A 22,963-nucleotide genomic window follows, 5' to 3' on the forward strand; every position below is an offset into this window, starting at 1 on the left:
TTTTTTTTTTTTTTTTGGTGCTGGGGATTGAACCCAGGGACACTTGACCACTGAGCCATATCCCCAGCCCTATTTTGTATCTCATTTAGAGACAGGATCTCACTGAGTTGCTTAGCGCCTTGCTTTTGCTAAGGCAGGCTTTGAACTCACAATCCTCCTGCCTCAGCCTTCTGAGCTGCTGTGATTACAGCCATGTGCCACTGCACCCAGCTTCCCCAACCCTTTTTTAAAAACTAATTTTATTTTGAGACAGAGTCTTACTGTGTTGCTTTTGCTTAGGGCCTAGCTAAGCTGCTGAGGCTGGCTTTGAACTTGAGATCTTCCTGTCTCAGCCTCCCTAGCTGTTGGGATTACAGGCTTGCATAAAGATGCATTTTAAACAAGATCCTCAGATGAGTCCTATACATATAAAACATTGAGAGTCTTGCACCTGGCCCCAGCTCTGGAGACTCTGATTCAGTGATTCTGTCATGGTGCTCAGGAATCTATATTTTTATAAGGCATCAATTCTTTTTTTTTTGGTAAGGAATTAACACCTTCCTTTGAATTTAAGATATAGGGCTTCCTTTCAGTCCTATCAACCTGTGCTAACACAATGAAAATGTCTATTCTTAATCCACACAGTGTCCTTTTATAACATGAGCATTTCCTCTGGGAAAATCCAGAAGACTGAAACTTAAGGTGTTTATATTCAGTGGTCAGCCCCTCTCTTCTGAGGCTGGACTACCTCAACAGCACCACTGTATGTTTTATATGTGCACTTTAATATCAAACCTTGAAAAACAGTGGAATTTATATACTTGTTTATGTATATGTGTACAAAAAATACATCCCCTTATGTTTTACTTTGTGAATTCTCAAAGTACTAGACAAGAATACACTAGAGAAATAAGAACATGTTTTTTTTTTTGTTGTTGTTTGTTTGTTTGTTTGTTTTTGCAGGGAATAGATTTCTGTTAAATGAATGGACACATTTCTCTATGTTTTGGGAGCTCTTCCACTATCTTTGAGTGCCAATAGAAGCAATGCTTGTCTCTGCAAAGTAAATCAAATGTGCTTTATCAAATTAGTCCAAGGAGATTAACCAGCAGTAGAATGAGTGGGAGGTGACATTAGGCTGAGTTGTAGTTTGCAAGTTAACACTTTCTTTCTGTTATTTTTTACAGGGGTAAATGGCCAATTGATTTTGGAATATTTATGACAATCTTCATTCCCAACTATGGAGAGCCCTATCAAGTCTGAAAGGGGAAAGAAGTAAGATTGGAGTTAAAGGGGAAGGAGAAGAAATGCATCACCCCAGAGAGAAACCTGAAGGAATTACACTGAGAAAATTACAGAAAGGTATGTTTGCTTATTGAGAAAAAAATGTTTTATTTTCTCCTTGGAAGGGACAAATGTGTGAGAAGGGATATACTCCAATCCATATGAAGTAAGTGCTTACAGATGCAATTTAGAAGTACAGAATGTTAAAGGTGGCAGGGTGCTTAGACATGGTATGGTTTATCTATGCTTAGTAGACAAGGTAACCGAGGTCCTCAGAGAAGTGATCTCAAGAGAGAGAGAGACAAAAATTGAATCGTCATTTCCTGGATTTCTTTTAGAAACCTGGAAATCATCCTTGTTTCCTTTTTCTCCATCAGCAGTATTTTAGTTCATTGGTAAGCTCTGCAATTTGTATTTCCCAACCTACTTGTGGCTCCCACATTCTATCCTAAAGCCTCTCAAGTTCAGAATGCCACCCTACACTCCTCTTTCTCTGTACTCCAGCCATACCAGCCTCTTTTCAATTCCTTAAACCTGCCTGCCTCTGTCTCACCACAGGTCCTTTGCATATGCTGTTTCCTCCACTTCCTTGTTCACTGGCCATACATTCTCTGCTGATTCTCGCACCCAGTGCATCTTAAACGTCTCTTCTCCATAGAGGCTAGCCCTAAAACATTTTATATTTACTTTCCTACTTGGTCCTATCAACATATACTTAATGTTTTTAACTTATTATAACATCCAAGTGTTTCAGTCTGCTCTGCTACAATAGTTTGCTAAATAGCAAAATAATTATTATGACCATATAATTTGTTGTGCAAACCCAGATATGTCAGAGGTAGAAAATGGTACTATTAATAATTATGCCATGACTATAGACTTAAGATAAAACAAGCTGGTTCTGTAGCTAGGTAGCTGTAATGATACTTTGGTATGGAAGTAGGTTTTTTTCATATTTGATTTGTTTTCTTAGGCAAAGAGAGACAGAATAATCGCAATGGAATTTAAAACTTCATTATAAAGGGAAAAAATTACAAGCTTCTCTGTTGCATAGAAATGCTTCAGTTCTATTTTAGGGCTAAAAGGCTTTAGGGAAAGGTAAAGGCACTAAAAAAAATGCCTGCATCTGGTTCTCTTACTCCAAACTGCCAGGTTTGGTGGTGCATACCTGTAATCCTAGCAGGCTGAGGAAGGAGTATCAAGAGGTCAAAGATGGTCTCAGCAAAAAAAAAATAGGGCTGGAGATGTGGCTTAGTGGTCAGGTGTCCCGAGTTTATTCCCTGGTACCCCCCCGCAAATAAAAAAATACTCCAAAGTACCTTGTTTAGGACACCCAAGTTATCAACAAAGTACAAATTATGATTGCTCTTGTTACAAATTTATATAGGGTTTGAGTGATATGCACTAATTTTTTTATTTTTCTTATAATTCTTGCTATTGTGCTGTCCAGTTTTGTAGGATAAAAGGTTCTTTAGGAAGCAATAAATTGAGCCATAGCAACAATGTGCAAATCATACATAAATACATAATACAGTGCTATAATTTGTATCTGGAATGTCTTGCAAAGGCCCATATGTTAAAGACACGTTCCCTACCCTGGTGCTGTTGAGAAGTAGTGAAAAACTTACGAGGTGAGGCCTAGTGGGTGGCCTGACAATCATGAACTGGAATCACCGTAACTATGAGCCAAATAAACCTTTTCTCTTTATAAGCTGATTATCTTAGGTATTTGTTATATTAACAGAAAGCTTACAAACCCAACATGTAAGATAATTTTACCTATATTTGTTTATCTTTCTGTGAGATTAAGGAATTTTAAAACATTTTTAAGTTCTTAGAATTTGGAGCTCATCTAGTCTAAATTTTTGAGTATTTGGGGGTCACATCTCATAGTAGAAAATGCATTTGTTCATATATGTAAACATACATATATATAGTTAGACAGACATGCACATATACAAAATCATATCAATTGGAATTGTTTGACCCCCAAGTTCACCCATTCTATGTATGAGGGCTCTCTAAAGGAGACAAGATGAGCTTTTATTATGTATGTTGAGCTTGATGTTACCAGAGACTATGCTAATGGACATTTCTTTCAGGCAATCAAAGAATTTGAGTTAGGACAATATGCATTACTATCCAATCTAGGAATTAATGAGATCTGAGTGGGGGTGGATCAGAGAAGGGAAAGAGCAGACACATAAGGACTGGTACTAGGGGAATACAACCGTCTAGAGTGGAGGTAGACAGTGAAGCCAGCAAAGAGGCAAGAAGACACAAAGAGGTGGCAGGAAGCCAGGGCAAAGTGGCCCATGAAGAAAATATTCTGGAGAGGAGAAATGGGCCATATCCAGTGTCTCTTCATCTAGTACCTACGAGTATAGCAGCTTCAGAAAAGCAGGGTCTTTTTTTGTTGTTGTTGTTCACTATTTAATCACTGAAATCAAGAGTATAGCATATAGTACAGACTTCTTCTCTTGTCTCTGCCTTCCTGTCTTTGTCTCTTTCTCATAATGCATGTTTTAATCTTTCTTTTTTTTTTTAATGGAAGAAAAAAAATTGAGTGCCACTTTGAATTTGACACCAGGCTAGATACTTAGGAAGTAGGAATGAATAAGAAATGTCGCTGCCTTTAAGGTCTTCTCGATCAAGTGGAAAATGAAAATGTCAAGGAGGGTGTGCAAGTTATTAAGCTACAGCCCTGCAGCTCCAAATGCTTTCTCCTGCTCTCGGCTTTATGATGCCTAGGTTGGAAGTTTGAAAACCACGTTTCTGCCTTTCCTGTAAGGTCATGGCTTTTGGGGTGCCTTGGAAGATGTCCAAGAGGGAAAGAAAAAGAAGGGCTCTTTTAATTTCTTGTCTGCTTCTTGCTCACTTCCAACAGCATCTGTGTCTGTTCCCTACCCCCTGCAGCACACTCCTGTCAACCTTGCTTCTCCTCCCTGCCTTACTCTAGCCTTGCTCCTCCACTCCAGTAGTGGGTAAGTTTATTTTCCCAGCAGCAGGTCAAATCCAAATCATGTTTCTTACAAATTTGCAGATTCAGCTTTCTCCTGCATCTCTCTGCATGAACTAGAGTCCCATCCTCAGGGTCTGGGCTGCAACCTGATGGGACTCATCTTTTCAGCTCAGAGAAGTCAATACAAGCTGAGTGGTGCCTTTTGCTCAGCAGTCTGGGTTGGAGAGTTGGAGCTCCAGAGACCTCTGCTATAAAATTCTAAGAAATTAAATGTCCAAACTCTTTCTTGTTTGCCCAGGTCTCTGGGTGATAGTTGGTTCCTGCAGTTGTGACTGCCAAAATATTTCATTGCTTCTTCTTTTTTTCCTGCCTCAGTTATTTAGTAGCAGGTACATCCTTACTTATATCTGCATGTTGAAATAATTGGATTGTGGTCTCTGCCTTGATTGGACCCTGATTACAGAAACTGGTATCCGAAGTGGTCCCAGGAAATAGACAATCACAGATATATTGGAGAGCCCGGGAGTAAAACAGGTCCAAAGCCAAATATAAAATTTATACAAAGGGAAAGGGCAGTGAGTTTTTTCATTTCTGTATGAGTCTCTTTAATTTATGTGTCTGAAAAAGCAGTGCTAATGGTCATTGCTGTAGAGCTATACCGAAGAACAAATTAATCCTACAACAATCACAGTGGCACGATTGCATTATTAGCAATAAGTAATACATATCAGATGATTTTTTGACTAATGAATACATGGTAAATTTTCCACTGCCTAAGTAGAATCTAATTATTGGGTTTAATTAGAATGTAACAATTGTTCCATTTATGTGATATTATTTATAATGCTGTCTATTTCAGCCTCATTATTTGCAGAATCATTATTTTAGAATAGGAATTGTATAATTATTTACACAATTGCACTGTGTGTGTGACATGAAAAGGTTTGACATACGTAGTGATTAGTGATCTCCCTAAGAAGGAGGAATTATAATTTGTCCCTCTATATAAATCCTTGAAAATCTCTCCTCACTTACCAGCTATCCCACCAAGAATTTCTATATCTTCACTATACATAAAGGGATTATTCTGTGGATCTTACCTATAGGTTTTCAAATGCTCATTCAATTTTTGCAGCATCTGCATATGGCACATGTTTTTGGCTTCTGCTATAGTAAACATGATTGGTATCTGGGTAGTCACCTTGGTACTTTGTCTACACAAAGAAAATAGTAATATTCCATAGTGTATTTCCTAGGAAGTACTGAAGAATCAATTTCATATGCAAAGAAATTCTGTTTTCTCTTTCTTCTACTGTGTGTGTGTGTGTGTGTGTGTATGTGTGTGAGTGTATGAGTTCACGCACACTAAAGATCAAATTCAGGGACCTGAACATGCATTTTTTAGTTGTGGATGGACACAATACCTTTATTTTATTTATTTATTTTTATGCAGTGCTGATGATCGAATCCACTGCTTCACACATGCCAGGCAAGTACTCTACCACTGAGCTACACCCCAGCCCCTGTTGCTTCTACTCTTGACTAGTTGCATGACCTTGGACATAAAAATTAACCTCCAGTTTTCAGTGTGATAATTTCTTCGAATGAGAAATGAACATTACCTCTTGGTTCCCTTGAAGGATGTATTCAGAGCATTAGAATACTATGCATAAAACCTCACCCAGAATACTTGATTATTATGGGATGGTATCTTCACTCATATGACAGAAAAACACAGCATTTTATGTATTCACACATTTCTTCCTGCCTTCATTATGATCTGTGACACTCAGGAAACTTAAATCAAGATAAATATTAGAGCAGAAACATGAGAAATTGAGACTGAAAAGACAGTAGAGAAGATCAGTCAACCCAAAGTGGGTTTCTAGAAAAAAATAGATTAAATTGGCAAATTTTAGTTAAGCTAACCAAGATGAAAAGACAGGGGAGTCCAATAAGTGAAATTAAAATTAAATAATGAATCTCCACTAGGAAAACAGTAGGGAAAATGATTCTTGATGTCCACACAGACAGAATAGAACACTGACAGTAGATTCATTTCCTAGGGCTGTTGTCACAAAGTGCCACAATTGAGATGGCACAAATAAACAGAAATTGTTGTTGTCAAACAACATGTTGGACATCGTTGTCCAACCATCTTGTCCCATGCTTCTGGAGGCTAGAAGTTAGAATTAAAGGTGTTGCCAGGGCCATATTTCCTTTACAATCTCTAGGAGAGGATCCTTCCTTACCTCTCCTGGAGTGGGATGCCGCATTTCATGGATACATCTGCCTGATTTCTCACTTCATTATCTCATGGTAACCCCCTTGTGTCTCTTCTCCTTTTCTCATAAGTCTATCAGTCCTATTGGATTAATGGCCCACTATAATCCAGTATGACTTCACTGGATTAGAAGTGAAGTCTAATTTGCTGTTTCTGCTAAACCCTAAGGGGATTAGAACTTGAAACTATCTTTTTTTTTCTTTTTATGGAGCACAGTTTAATCCATAAGAGGTAGTTTCCCTAGGAGGGACAATCTTTGGTAGTCTGAGCTAGATTTTTCAAAGAGTAAAAGCTTTTCTGGATCTACTACAACAGAATATATAATCAAATACCAAGAGGCTATTGTAATCTTCAGATCACTTAGTTTGTATAAGAAAAATATCCAATAGTCTTTGAAGAAAGAGAATATAATCAGCAGCCAAAATCAAAAAAGTTTACATCTGGCATCTAACCAGAGTTATCCAGACAGACAAAAAAAGAAGAAAGTACTGCCTATATGTGGGAAATAATAGAAATAGATCCCTAATAAACATCATGTAATTAATAGGCAAGGTCCTTAGAGAATTTATTATAAACATTACAAATATGTACACAGATAAAAGGAAATCATATATTAAACAAAATGAAGAATTTTTTAAAAGAATGAAAATGAAAATTCTATTATGAAAAAATATCTGCAATGAAGAGAACACTGAAAGAAATAATAGTAGATTAGATGCTGCAGATGAAAGATTGAGAGCAAAAACATAGCAATACTGACTATGTATATGAGGTGCAGAGTGTTTGAAATGCAGTAGCAGTGAGCTGTGGGCCAATATCCAGTGACCCAACATACACAAAATTGAAGTCCCGGAATAAACATTAAAGAAAAAAAAAAGTGGGTTTCCAGAAATAATGGCTAACATTTTTTTTTTCCCCAAAGTTGATGAAAACTATAATAAACTCACTGGTCCAAAGAGCTCATTGGACCTTAAGTAAAACACAAAAAACAATTCAAAACAATCCAAGTACTATAAACCACTGGTAAACAGCAAATCCTAAAGAGAAGACCAAGAATACATTATATACAGAGGAGTACTTGTAAGACAAGCAAAGTATTCTCATCTGAATCTGTGCAGTCTCAAGTGGATTGATACTTTAAAAGTGCTGAATTAAAAAAAAAAAAAAACCTGAAAACAACAAAGACAGACAGACAAAGAAGCTATCAACTTAGAGATCATAACCTAAGGCTAGGAGTATAGCTCAGTGGTACAGCACTTGCTTGCCATGCATGCATCCCTAGGTTTAATTCCCTTCACACACACACACACACAAAAAAAAAAAAAATTAAAAATCAATCATGGAGATAAAATATAATCATAATTATAAAAATTCCAAAGAAAATGGAAATTGAAAGGAAAGTTAGAAAAAGAATACATATAGGAATATGGTAGAGTTAAAACAAAGTGTATCAACAATTAAATTATACATTTTAATTTAATGTGACCATTCTAATTAAGCTGCAGAAATCGTCAGAGTGGATTAAAAACTAAAATAATCAATATATTTAGTAAGAAAAATAAACTAACTGATTAAAACAATAAAAAAAAATATAGAACATGCCAACACTTATCAAAGGGAGACTGAAATGGCTACATTAATATCAGATGAAGATGTCAGCATTCAACAGATTTGGTGAAATAATGAACAACACTGGAAGAAGTTGCAACCAAACCAAATGACCCTGCACCCAAGCTTCAGAACACAAAGCAGAAACTAATGCAAGCTAAAAAGACAGACAGACAAATCCATCATTACAGGAATTTTCAAGTGTCATTCCAGAGATGTATAGAACAAGTTAGCTTTTTAAATACTTTTCACTTCATTTTGGATAGTTGAAATGATTGTCTTCAATCTCATATTCTTATTATGTAGAAGGAATGTTGAAGACTGGAACAGCACCATCAGCCAAATGCATCCATTAGTATTTACAGAATACTCCACTACAGGAGAATGTGTGTTTAAAAATCAGCTTTGCTGAGGTCTGCTTTGTCTGACTTTGACACAGCCACCCCCAGCATTCATTTTAAGGGGCCTTTCTTTCTTTCTTTCCTTCCTTTCTTCCTTCTTTCTTTCTTTTCATTTTTATCGACATTCAGTTCTTCATATTTAAAGTGCAATTAGTTAAGATAGCACATATGACATTCTCACTTTTTTTTTCTAGTCTTACAAATGGCACCTCTTTTGGGTTATGTGTATTTCATTTCTACTTATGATTGGCTTTTGTCTAACAGTAATATGTTTTCTTTGTTCTGTCTGTAATTAGTTTACATATTTCTCTTCTTCCTTTTTTTGATTAATTAGTTTTCAGTATTCTACATAATCCTTTTACTAATTGTTTCACTTTTTCATATGAATATTTTGTGGTCTCAAGAGTAATTACAATATGATATAAGATAAAACATAGATATAGGGAAGAAAAAAGGAAGCATCAGAAATGATGTAATATTTTACTGTTCGTTTAGATTTAATACAAGATTGAGTCTCATTAAATGGTGGATTTTAATTCTTTATATTCCCCATCTTGTGTGCTATTTTTATCATATATATTACATTTACATACCTGATGTCTCACAAAATAAATGTCATATACTTTTTGCTTTTATTATCATTTGAATTTCTAAGAAAGAATGATAAATCATCCTATATTTATACTTATTTAGCATTTCTTTTTTTAAGAGAGAGAGAGGGATTTTTAAAAATATTTATTTTTTAGTTTTCGGACACAACATCTTTATTTTATTTTTATGTGGTGCTGAGGATCCAACCCAGCGCCCCACGCATGCCAGGCGAATGTGTTACCGCTTGAGCCACATCCCCAGCCCTTATTTAGCATTTCTGATGCTTTCCTTTTTCTTTTCTTAACCTATATCTACGTTTCACTTTCTGTCATTCCTCTTTACCCTGAAGAATTTTCTTTAGTGTTTATTGCACACAAGTGTGCTGGTGATGGGTTCTTTTAACTTGAATTTGTCTTAAAGTTTTGTTTTGTTCCTTTTTTTTTTTTTGTTACCAGGGGTTGAACTCAAGGACACTCGACTACTGAGCCACCTCCCCAGCCCTATTTTGTATCTTATTTAGAGACAGGGTCTCACTGAGTTGCTTACCACCTCAGGTCTCACTGAGGCTGGCTTTGAATTTGAGATCCTCCTGCTTCAGCCTCCCCAGTCTCTGGGATTACAGGTGGGCACCATGTGCTGGGCTTTTGTTCCTATTTTTCAATTATTCTTTTTTTCTACACAGAAAGCCGTGGGTTGATGGTTTTACATTAAAAACATTCTGTTTCATTGTCTTATTTCTTTCACTATTTATAAGAAGCTACTTAACTCTCATATTGGTTTACTTGTATGTAATAAGTATTATTTTTTTCTCTTGTGGCAACTCATGAAAATTTTTTGTTCCATGTTTTTGTTTTGTTTTTGTACATATACACATACACTAGCGATTGAACCCAGGGGTGCTCAACCAATGAGCCCCATCCCCAGCCCTTTTTGTTTTTTATTTTGTGACAGGGTTTCACTAAGTTGTTCAGGGGCTTGCTAACTTGCTGAGGCTGGCTTTGAAGTTGTGATTATTCTTCTTCAGCCTGAGCCACTGGGTGATTTAGGTTTTTATCAATTTGATGGTTATATACTAAGGAGTACTTCTCATTATATTTATTTTATTTGAACTTTACTAAGCTTCTTAGATTTCCAACTTGACATATTCAAATAAATATGAAAAATTTTTTGTCATTGTTTCTGAAAATCCATTTTCCCCATTTATTTGTCGCTTTAGATATCTCCCATATTTTAGGACTCTTCATAATGTCCTAAAAGCCCTGGATTCACTGCCCCCCACCCCCATTCTTTTCTCTCAGTTACTCACTAATCTCTCTTTTTTTGACATTCACTATGTTACTTTCTTAATCTCCACTCTGCCTCTAAATCCATTTTTAATCATTGTAGATAATGTATTTTTTCCTCTTAGATTTTCCATTTCCCTCTTTTTATATTTCCATTTCTTTGATGAAATGGGATTCCTTATATGATTCTTTTAATGCCCGAAGCACATTTGTAAGAAGTGTCTTTAAGTTCTTAAGTGATCATTCTAAAATATGGATAATACCAAGGTCCATTTTGAATGACTTTTGTTCTCAGTGGGTTTCATTTTCTGCTTCTTTACCTGCCTAGTAATTTTGATTGTGTACTGGATGTTTGGTGTGTTGGAGAGACTCTGAATTATATTGTTCTGCTCTGTGTGATGGTGGTGGTAACAGGAATGTTGTGTGGGTGTATGTGCATATTTATTTTCAGGAATTTAAGTTACCAATCACCTAATTAACCTTTATTTTTTATTTTATTATAAAAAATTCTAAGAGTTGTTTACCAAAACAGTACAAGTTAGCAGAACGCAAACTATACTTGCTTCCTGTGGTGGTTGATAGCAGCTGAAATCTGTTTATTCAGTTTTTCATCTGGTATTTCCCATGGAGCACTTGGGAGTATCCCCCACCTTTGAAAAGTTAAAGGTTCTACCTAGAATTTGACATTATAGTTGGAACATGGGCTTTGCACCACTGTGATTCTGTCCTTTAAGGATTTCTTCTTATCAGTTTTTAGTTAGGCAGCCACATTTCATCCTCTGATAATCAAATTAAATTAAGACTGTATTTTTCTAGCATATTATCATTTTTTCATTATATGATTATAGCTCATTATTTTATAGGAGTAGGCATGTAAAAACTGTGGGTGTTTTGACTAGCTTGTTTCATTTAACTCGCTACACATAATCATGCTATTTGAAATGGTGTATTAGACAGTTTATTTTTGCGTGGGATTAAAGTGCTCTTCACTAAGCACTAAGAGGATGCTATAGGAGAATGACCCCATAGAGATGGAGCTCTTCCAGTGGACTTCACTCTTTGGAAGTATTAAATGCTTTCTAGTTTATGTCTACTGTTGTTCACTCTTCGAGTTACATTTGATATTTTGCCCAGAGTTTATCATTGTTATCTGAAGAATACTCTAATATAAGATACACTGGCACTCATGCAACCAGAAGATGGGTTAAGTTTTGCCTCCAAATCTGCAATCCTAGCAAGGAGTTTCATAATTAGTAGATTACCAGCAAATGTATTTTGAGCAAATAGATATGTATTAGTTTAAAATGACCCCACCCAGGACAAAAGCCCAGTGTGGAAGACATAGTGGGATTCCCTTTCTTGACAAGCACTGCTTGTGATTCTTAACAGGCCTCATGACAGGATTATAGGTCACAGATACTCTTTATGGTTTTGAATTTCAAGTAGTTCCACCTTGGAGAATTTGTCCTATTCACACTTTTCAGTTATTTGATGAAGTTGTAGATCATCCCTGTCTTCCCCTCTGCTGTCTGTGAAAAGCGAGTCCAGATTTCCAGTAACCCTGAAACAGACAGAAGCTGCTCTCTTATTAGAAGGATCCCAAGTACCTTTATTTGGCCAGTAGGGCTCTGGACTGTCTTTGCTTTATTTTTCTTGCTTTTTTTCAGTATCAGGAAAATGTTTAAAAATTAACTTGTCTGTCCCTGCTTTGGTTAACTGGAAAGGTTTCATGCTATTTTACTTTCTTTAAATGAATTGACACTTTCATGTGAGCTACGATTTTTAATTTTATCCAAACCTACCCTTCTTAGATGTATAATTTATATTTCCATTTCCACAGCCTAACGGCCTTGCTACCTGTCATCCTTTATCATATTTACATTCACTCAGGGCTCGTGAACAACACAAATTTCTGCCATTGGTCTCTATAATTACTTGTTTCCCTGTTTTCAGTCATTTTGCCTACAATAGCTTCAAAATTTCCAGAGACCAGAGAACATGTTTATCAGCTTGCTTTGTGGATCAATATACAGTTCAATCAAGACACAATTTTTTTAAAAAATTGTGATAAGAAATTCTGAGATGTAAAAACACAGACTTAAAATTAATCATTTCTTATCATCTCTCTCTCCTCGTGAAACCACATGTACCCTGCCAAATGATTGAAATTCTTAAATCAAGTCTTGTATTATAAACTCACTCAAAAACTACCCATAAGGGCTTCTTCTCTGATAAACAGTATTCTAAGTATGGGAGGATCAGTGATGAAAGGTATTTACTCTACTCACATGACTACTCAGTGATAAAAGGCATAGCCTTTCATCTTGAGACCTTCAGGATCAAAGGAAGGCAAGACACCTGGGATAGCAAAGCATGAAGTCAACAGGGGATTTAATATGCTCAACGTAAGGGCCCTCAATTGCTCTACCTAAGAAGACTCAACATGGTTGAGTTGCAGCTTAAACACAGCTCAGAATCTTGAGTCCAAAGCAATTTGATTCTTGGTCAGTCGATCTGATGAACATAAACTTCTACCATGTTTTTTTTTAGCATCTTCAATTACTGTCTAAAGTATGACTGAGTGATTTGTCGTGGGGCAGTGGATGGGAGATGTCAATGTGGTGTTTGGAAGGATTTTATTGTTCTTAGTTCAGTATCTATAGAAGGAAGAGTGATTGTAAGACTAGGCACAAATAAAACCGTAGTGCAGGGCTATTACTTCTGCCCATTTAAACATCTGTTTACTAATTTCCTGTTGACATTCATCAAGTTTTCCTTTTATTGTTAAGAAGCAGCTTTTTTATAGTTTTAGGTCAAATGCTTCAAGGGAGGGGTGAGATTTTTCCACCCTTCAGTGCCTGAGTAGAACATGATATAGGTCTCTTATCTTTGGTACAAGAATGGGCACATGACACAAAGCAAGTGCTGTGGAAATTATATAGTCAAGAAATTATATAGTCAAGAAATTATATGAATGACTTAATATATTTTCCCTTTCTTTCTTTCTTTCTTTCTTTTTTTGTACCAGGGATTGAATCCAGGGGTGCTTAACCACTGAGCCATATCACCAGATTCCTGTGCCCTGCCCCAATGTCTACTGCACACATACCAAATGCTCATTCCCAGGTTTTACATTAGATGCCCAAGATACAAGTAATATGTAAAGGGTCTTAAACTGCTGGGAGCTATCTGTGAACTGTGCATGAACCAAATACACATGGAAGCCATTGGGTAGGAAAGTCTGGTATCTGGGAACTCCCAGCAGCACTCCTGCTGGTTTGAGACCCCCTACTACATATGGCTTCCTTCTTAGCTCTGTCAGGTTCAGCACTGCCCTGGAGATCGGATGACCCAATGGAGCTGTGCAGCCACACAGCCTCTCAGAGATGGGGGTGGCTTGCCAAGATGCCAATCAACCTGTTTGCAGCAAGACTCCTCCCTCTGAAACCTTATCCCTGCCTTTGATGTACTCTCCCTTAAATAAAGAACCAGAGCCATTTTCTAGTTGTTCAGTTCCAGCTCCTTTGTGGACTGGAAGACCTATCAGGTGCTCCATTTCCCCTTTAAATCTAATTTCTGTCTCTGTCTCTTATTTCTTTACTAATTATTTCAGACTTTCTTCTTCTCCAGTGGCTTGCCCCTTCTGAGCAGGAAACTACCCTGGCGGTGTATTGACCAACCCGTGATATTAAATGTGCTTTCCCTTTTTAGGTTACTATAGGTCAAACGTAGGTCTCTACACATGCTTCCTGGGATGTTGGGCAATCTTCAGAAAAAGAAGATCAGCTCTGCCAATCAAGATGGGATGGGACCTGGGAAAAGGATCCTTAATATACCCTGTCTCAGTTGGGAATGAGTGAAAACACTGAGATTATATTTTTAGAAGAGGGTGTATATTAGGTACCTGAGGCTGGCTTGCTTCTTTCTTTAAGAAATACTAATGCTTATATTGTACTCTTTTTAGCATTTTGTTTAACTCAGCCTCCAATATCCATTTTCATATTAAACCTTCCCTCTAATTTTTCTTCTGCCAGACTCATCCCTCTTCTCCTGAACTGGCTGGCATATGGCTTCCTCCCAATTTTGGCTTAAATCCATTCTCTGCACCTATACTGTGCTCCTCCAGCATTGAAACCCATTCCATTCTATCTCATGCTAATGATGAATCACTTTGCATGATAATTTATAAAGTGCATCTATTTTTTCTTATCAAAACAGTGTGTAAGGTCACCAAAGGGCAAAGGAGCAAGCCTTTACACTCCTCATTTTCTGTCCAAAAGGACCTGGTTTGTAGTAAGACCAGAGAATATCAATTCTGGCTTTCTTTCAGCCTCTTATGTTCCTAGCAAATCCTGGGATCAGGCTAAATTCCTGGATATATTTTCTGAAAGAGATTTGGAAGGAGGAACTCTGATCTCCCTCCAGAAAGAGCTTCTTGTACTCCACCATTCCAGAAGATAATGACAAGGCCTCAAAGGCTCTCTATTCCCATTCAGTAGCACCAGCTGCAGGTTTTCCAAGATTGACACCTGTCAGAAGAGAGGTTTCATATAGGAAGCTTGTGGCACTATTAGTGACTGTACTGAGCAATAGACTTTCCCAGGAATGGCTATTTTGTTTGTTTGCTTCCACTAACTATAAAGTTATTATTTGCCCTCTAGCAACCTCAGAGTTGACTTAGCTGTGACACCTGCTAATAATACCCAGAGACATCTTCCCCCCGGGGAAGCTGAATTTGGCATGAAACTGGACACTCATGGAAAGAGCAGTTGGTAAGAGAAATGCTGCTCCTTGTATTTTCCTGAGCTCTTGTTACAAGAGGCAGGGGTCATGACTTTGTACTTTTTGGGATTCGAAGGCCAATTTCAGAAATCATGCTTTTCCTTTGAGGAAAAGCCTCCACTGTCCTTTTATATTTTGAATAAGATAAAAACATTTATTATTTACCTGAATTGACACTTTGATGAGTAAGAATAAGGTAGAAGATTATTTCCCAAGGGATTTTCCTTAAGCACCTAGTTCTGCAAGAGGCTAAAAGATATTATGGCTTCTGTAATCCAACAGACTAGGGAATTTCTGAGTTTTATTACTGTAGCTTTCTCAGGGCCTGCCTTTGATTTGCTTGTGTGCCTGATAAATCTCCAAATGGTCATTGCAGAGTGTAGCATTGGCCAAACTCACTTAATCATCCAAAGGTTTTCATAAAGCAAGACCAATTCAAACATCCTTGCAATTGACATTTATAAGCAAAGCCATTCCAGACATTCAGGGAAGAACAAGAGAAATTATAGTTCCCTTATTAATGAGTGCTCCTATTCTTAGATTGGCCCCATGGACTACAAGCATATGGTTCTTTGGTGTGTGTGTGTGTGTGTGTGTGTGTGTGTGTGTTTGTGTGTGTGTGTTTATCTGTATTAATTCTTTTGTTCATTCATTCAATAAAATAAAAATTCATGGTGTCAGATGATAGCTGTACTGGGATTCACTTTTCCTCTAGACCCATTGTAAGTCCCCTGTTTAATATGTACCATGACTTCTCCCTTGGTTGGCTCATCCCCTTCCATGTCTTAGGGGAAGATCTACATCAGAGCTTTAAAGGGTTAAAGTGACAAATTCCATGGATTCCCGGCACAATGATCATTTCCTTGTTATCATCTGTTGGCTGAGACACTAATAACAAGAGACTATAAGTTTATTAAAATATTAAATTTGTTTTCATTCTTAGCAGCATGCTAAAGTTCTACTTCATATCTGTAGGATGCATAGCAACACTTCTTTTTATAGACTGTACTTTCTGCACATGTAAATTAAGGAACCTCTTATAATATTTCCAGTGTCCCCAAATCTCTCCAGCCCTCAGAATGGAAAGCATCACTCTGAAGCAGTTTTTCTGAATCAGTGAGACCTGTATTTGGTCTGAACTCGGCCTATGACAAGCTATGGTAATCCAAATAAGTTTGGAAATTTCTCTAGCTCCATTTTTTGAGAATAGCTTGAGGTTTGGATAACTTAACATAAATAGGAACACTGCCTCTAGACAGTAGATTCCTCAGCCTCCTCCTTCATTGAAGTCAGACATAACACTATATTTGGAGAACACATTTTGAGGCAAAAATGTCGCTAGTTATACTAGTAGTCTTTATGTATTTCCAAAGCAAATGTAGGGGAAGTAACTCTCATACTTTTTGAAATAAGTAAATTACATGAAGTTAAATAAATTATGTAGAGTAATGTGTGCTACACATGGTTTTAAGTATTTAACATGGCCTAATTCATTTGATCCTAACAAAAATCTTATAAAGTTGCTTTCATATCCCCAATTTTAAGTAGGAGGAACTAAAGCAAATGGTTTACAAAATCTAGTAGCCACATTTTTGGTTTTGTCTATAGTTTTGTTTTTCATATTTTTGTTTATTTTTTTTCTTTTTCTTCCTTTTTTTTTTTTTAAATGCATACCATGTAAAGGGCTCATTTGCCATGTTTTACTCAATCATTGCTGTCAAGGACCCCATGGCATTTGAACATTGAGAGACCCGCTCTTTACCTGGAGCACTAATACTATCATTGGGATTTTAATATTGATATTTAATTTTGCCAACACAGAGCCCTATCAATGTATAGGAACAGCTCTTTATCATTCTGAAGACTGGTCATTTTGCAGGTATATTAAAACTTACTCCTAATTTTTCCTTTAAACCTGAACTGTATTACTCCAGCAAGACTTAGTGTTTTAATAAACTTAGTGTTTAAATAGCTATCAGGAGCACTGAGTTTTCTAGTAAACACCTATGTTAATTAGTCACGAAGTTGAGAGATAATCAAAGGTCATCTTGTGTGCTCTCCTGTGTAGAAGTTATAAAACATATTCAATATCTAAGGCTCTGCCTCTGACTATGCTTCTAAGACTGGGCCAGTTACTGGAGATACAAGAAAAAAAACACAAATATCTCTATCTTTCAGGAGCTTAAGATTTAGGAGAAATCGATAGGTGAACAAATTGTGATCTGGCCTGGCCAATGGAATCATGTGTAAAGAGCCTATCATAATTAAGGATAGTAATGAAATAGTAGGGAAAAGTTAGCAATTTCATTTGATAACTGACAACAGTTTATAATTGCAACTATAAAGAAATTCATTCATGACTGCAGTCATACTACTTTTTTTTAAGAGAGAGAGAGAGAGAGAGAGAGAGAGAGAATTTTCAATATTTATTTTTTAGTTTTCAGCGGACACAACATCTTTGTTTGTATGTGGTGCTGAGGATCGAACCTGGGCCTCAAGCATGCCAGGAGAGCACGCTACCACTTGAGCCACATCCCCAGCCCTTCATACTACTTCTTGATATATCATATGTTGTTTCCAGATTTCTGTTTTCATGAACCTATATAGCCGTTAACTATATGTGCTCTGGCATTTTACAGTATGGGCTTGAGTCTATTTTACAGTATGGGCTTGAGTCTATTTCTAACAGCTAATAACTCTCTGGCCTTGGACCAGATACTTAGCACCTCTAGGGGTTCATATCATCATCTATAAAATCAAATTACATGATGAGATGGATCATAGAAACCTTTGATACATATTACTGACATCTCTTACTATTAGTTCTTGTGAGTAAAATTATCAAATGTGAAATTGATAGCAACATGTTTGTACTCTCAAGTTTAAGGTTTAATTTTTAAAAAATTTATTTGTGTATTACAATTGTATATAATTGTATATAATATTATATATAATTGTATATAATTTTGCGTTAGAAAATGCATTCTAATTAGCCAAGCAGTATCAACAACTGATTTAATCCTTTGCTAAATTATAATTTTATATAATTTTGGGGTTCATTTTGACTAATCATACAAGCATGGCATATAATTTGCTCCACTTCGGTTTTTAAAAATACACAATAACAAAGAAATAGAGTTATTTGGTGATAATTTCTGGCATGCATTTGGACATATCTGGGACACCTCTCCAGCTGATACTGGTCATATTGGTTTGCTTAATGCACCATGCAATTGTGTATCTATCTGCATTGTTCCCTAGTCACTAGTCAGAAACCCTCTGCTAGATAAATGATAGACTGGGTAAAAGAGGAGGCTCATTATTCTGGTGCTCTGTGTGAGTTGGCCTGGAATTAAAACAATTATGAAGAAATCCTGTTCTTTAGTTTGCTCTCTTTCCCATGGTCCTACCCAGACCATGAGCAGTCAGATAAGAGGCAACAATTTTTAGCAACTGATTTGCTTGTCCCTGGTGGCTTTGCTGTACATCAAGGTACACAGATTTGGGGTACTGTTTCTCTCTGGATAATTTGGACTTGCATATGTATGCCAGTGCTAGGTCTACTGTAGATGCTCCCCGAAAGTGCCATTGAAAAATTTGAGACTCTAACAATCCAACTGTGGTGATTAGTTTTCTTTAAAATACAATTGGCAGCTTGAATAATGGAGTCAATCAAATTGACCAGATGTTTTGCACTGGGTTAAATGCATTCTAATTAGCCAATCAGTATCAGCAACTGATTTAATCCTTTGCTAAAGAATTTCCATTGAAGATAGAGGGAGAACAATCACGAAATAGTTTAAACAACTTGATTTTCCCTGACAGAGGAAAATTTGTGAGGGGTAGAACCATATTAGATATGTTAAAACCACTCCTAGTCCTAATGTAGTGTCCAGTGACTTCAAACATGATCCCAAAATCACTTTTTGAAAATTTTTTTAAGAGAGAATTTTTAATAAATATTTTTAGTTTTTGGCGGACACAACATCTTTGTTTTTATGTGGTGCTGAGGGTCGAACCCGGGCCGCACGCATGCCAGGCGAGCGCGCTACCGCTTGAGCCTCATCCCCAGCCCTACTTTTTGAAATTTTGATGGAAAAAAGAAAATTTCAAGTGGATGAACGTAATATTTAGAAAACTTTGGTAATGACTGCATTTACTTTCTTAACCTTGTGTTATATATGGATGTGAAAAATAGGGAAGCTATATCTTACTTAAACTTGTGTAGAATGTTTTACTTTTTCTACATGTATTCATATATAATACCTTAGTAAAAATATATTGTAGTAATTGATAACTGTGTTTAAAGCTTTGAACTAAACCTTGTATTTCATCCTCTTGTATTTAACATTCTTGGGCAGTGAAAGGCAGGAATTATCAACCCTTTGTTACAGAAGACAGAGGTGTGGCATTAAAGATGAATGAGCTGCTCATGTCAGCCCTTTTGGTAAAGCTGGAGTTAACCTCAGATCTATCACATCTTAGCAAGTGGTTCTTCCCATTTTTCCATATAACAAATCATCATAAACTGTTGCTCCATTTGGGATTGTAAGTAGATGTAGGATTCTTTAATCCAGAATATCCTTTAATTGCACAAAGTTCATTTATATGGTATGTTCCATAGGTACCTCAAAGATCAGCTTTTATATAAAATTTGAATCGTGCAGGAATTCTTTCAAAACTTCTTACCAGACCTTTGTAACTTTGCAGTCTTGAGCCCCTACAATAAAAATTGAGCTTTTTCCCCTTAGTTTAGGCAGGCATATTAATAAGTAACCAGTTCTATTTTTGATGTACATTTCTTCATAATTTCTAAACAAAACAAAAATCTGCTTCTTACAAAAGTAAGTAGAAAACTAATTCAGAAGACAATAGATAATCTGGGAGAAAATATTTACAAATTAAATCACAAGTAGTGTTAATATGCCTAAACAGAAGTAACTCTCAAAACTGAGAAAAAAATAACAGAAAATATTAAAAATTGAAAAACACATATACTAGCAGAAAATCACTGAAAAATGTATAATTTTTCTTAAACATGAAAATATGCTTAGCTTCATAAGTAAAATACAAATTAAACTGACACTGAGAAGCCTATGGGATTGGCAGCATTTCAGAAGGTACATAATAGGCTGTTGGCGATGCCATGGGGAAAAGAAATATAATACATTGCTAACACATGAAAGAAAACCAAACTCTGTGTTTCTAAACTTCAACCCAGAAATCTATTTTCCAGGAATTTATCTTGAAGGTAATCTCCAGAAATACAAACCAAAATATGCATTGATGGTTCAGCTTGTTGAGGTGTTATTTTTAAATTGAAAACTAATGGAGATATTTACAATACTCTCTCGTAGGAGACTCACTGAATAAATCATTGCATATCTCCATGGACTACTGTTCAGCTGTTTAAAAAATGCAAAAGATCTCTATGATTTGATGTGAAATGATTTATAGGATATATTAGAAAGTGAAAATTATATGTTGAAAAAAGTTTATGTAGCAAACTCCCTGATGTGTAAGAAGGACCAAATTAAAAATTATATATGCTTATTTATACAAAAGGAATTGCAGGAAGGATAAATCAGCAACTAGTGAAATTCATTTCTGGTTGTACAAGTATTAGATGAACAGCATAGGAATGCTAAAGAAATCTCTTATTTCTATCATTATTTATTCATAAGTTAAGGTTTAGTATACACAAAAGTAAAATTAAATCAGAATTGGAAAATAATAGCCATGATTCTAGAATGTGAGTTAATAGTTCTGCCACAATTTCAGAATTACTAAGTCTGCTAAGTCTGTCATAATAATGAACATTAGAGTTGGAGTCTGGTTTATGGGAGTATTTCTCTTACAAAATGCATATCATGAAGTGTATTCACCACATTAAAAATAAGAATAAAAATACATGTGCATAGAATGTAATAGCTTTTCTTTTGGTGGTTGGAATTTATATTATTTTTGTTTAACTATTTTTTATCTTCCTCTATTGTTCACATTTCTATAATAATTGTCCATTAGTTTTATTAATATATATTCAGCAAACTTTGTCTTTATGGAATAATCAAATGCAAACTAAGTACTCTGCTACTTGGCCGTAAATGTATACAACTGTATGGCACATACAGTGTTTATTCATTCCTACCTAAGTCCTTCCCTATTTCCTCCTATGGTGACTTTCCTGCCTTTCAGATCTCAACTTCTTATTTTAACTCATCTTCAAGAGCCTTTACTGATCTGTCTATAGAAGCACTCTGATCAATCACCTCACTGTATTTATGCAGAGCATCACTGAAATCACTATATTAGTCTGATTTTCATGATTATAATGAAATATTTGAGGCAGGAACTTTTTTTATTTATAAAGGTTTTCTTTATAAAAGTTTACAAAGTTTCATAAGGGTTTTTATAAATGTTTATAAAAGTTTTCTTTATAAAGAAAGAAAAGGTTGATCAAGCTTACAGTTTTAGATGCGGAGGGTCCCAATGATTGTGTAAGCTGTGGCACCTCATGGTGGTAGGCAGTGGTGGGAGGAAGACATCACATCCTGAAACAGGAAGCTATAGAGAAATTCAGGGATCAGGCTCAGGTGGTGTTTTGGGTTTTTGTTTTTGTTTTTGTTTTTTGTTTTTTTTTTGGTTTCCAGGAATTGGAATCAGGGGCACTCAGCCACTGAGAAACATCTCCAGCCCTATTTTGCATTTTATTTAGAGAGAGGGTCTCACTGTGTTGCTTATTGCCTCACTTTTGCTGAGTCTGTCTTTGAACTCACTATCCTCCTGCCTCAGCATCCTGAGCCACTGGGATCATGTGCCACCGTGCCCAGTCAGGCTCAGATTTTGTGCCAGCTTGTTCTTGAGAGAACTCACTCCAGCAGACCAATATTCCCTTCTGAGCCCACACCCCCAGTGACCTAATGACCATCCATTAGGCCCCATCTCTTAAAGGTTTCATTAGCTCCCACATCAACAGGCTTTCAACAAATGAAACTTTGAGGTATACACTTGAATGATACTGAAACCAAAGTACTACCTGATATTTATCATTTTGTTTATTTATTAGATTTTTGTCTAACAGAATTTAAACCACATGATAATGGTGAACTTATAACTTTGTGTTTATTACCATATCCCCAGTGCCATATGGCAGTACAAGGTACCTGGTAGAAGCACAATAAGTATTTGGAAGTATTGAGAATTCAATAAGTAAATCAATTAATTGAACTAAAATGGTAATGTAATAAAGTCTCAGTTTATATCTTCTGTCTACCCACCAAAATTTGTATTCAAAGATGATTAGATCATTTCTGTGAGCACCTTTATACTACATATTGACAAATGTTACTTTGCATCATTTGACACCCCTTCCTGTGCTAGAGGGCTTCCTGTGCATTATTATTATTATTATTATTATTATTATTATTATATTTATTTATTTTTGGACAATGATCCTGAACATCCCAAGTAGCCATGTGCTTGATAATTCATTTTACTCGGAGAAAAAAAATGAAACATTTTACAGCTTATAAATCTATTGGGTTAAAACTGGTAAATGGGGAAGAAAAAAAAAAAAAGACTGCAAACCAGTCTGTTAACCAACTCAACAAATCAACCCAGTGGAACATATTTAGTATAATCATAAGAGATTTTTCTCAAACACAATTCACAAGAAGGAAAATATGCAAGGCAGCCAATTTTCCACTTCAGGTCCCTTAACAAAGCTTTCAGAACTGATAACTTATACTTTATTAAACAGACTATAAATTAATAAATACACACATACAAC

Source organism: Marmota flaviventris, chromosome 20 (assembly GCF_047511675.1).
Source record: "Marmota flaviventris isolate mMarFla1 chromosome 20, mMarFla1.hap1, whole genome shotgun sequence".
Classification (NCBI taxonomy): domain Eukaryota; kingdom Metazoa; phylum Chordata; class Mammalia; order Rodentia; family Sciuridae; genus Marmota; species Marmota flaviventris.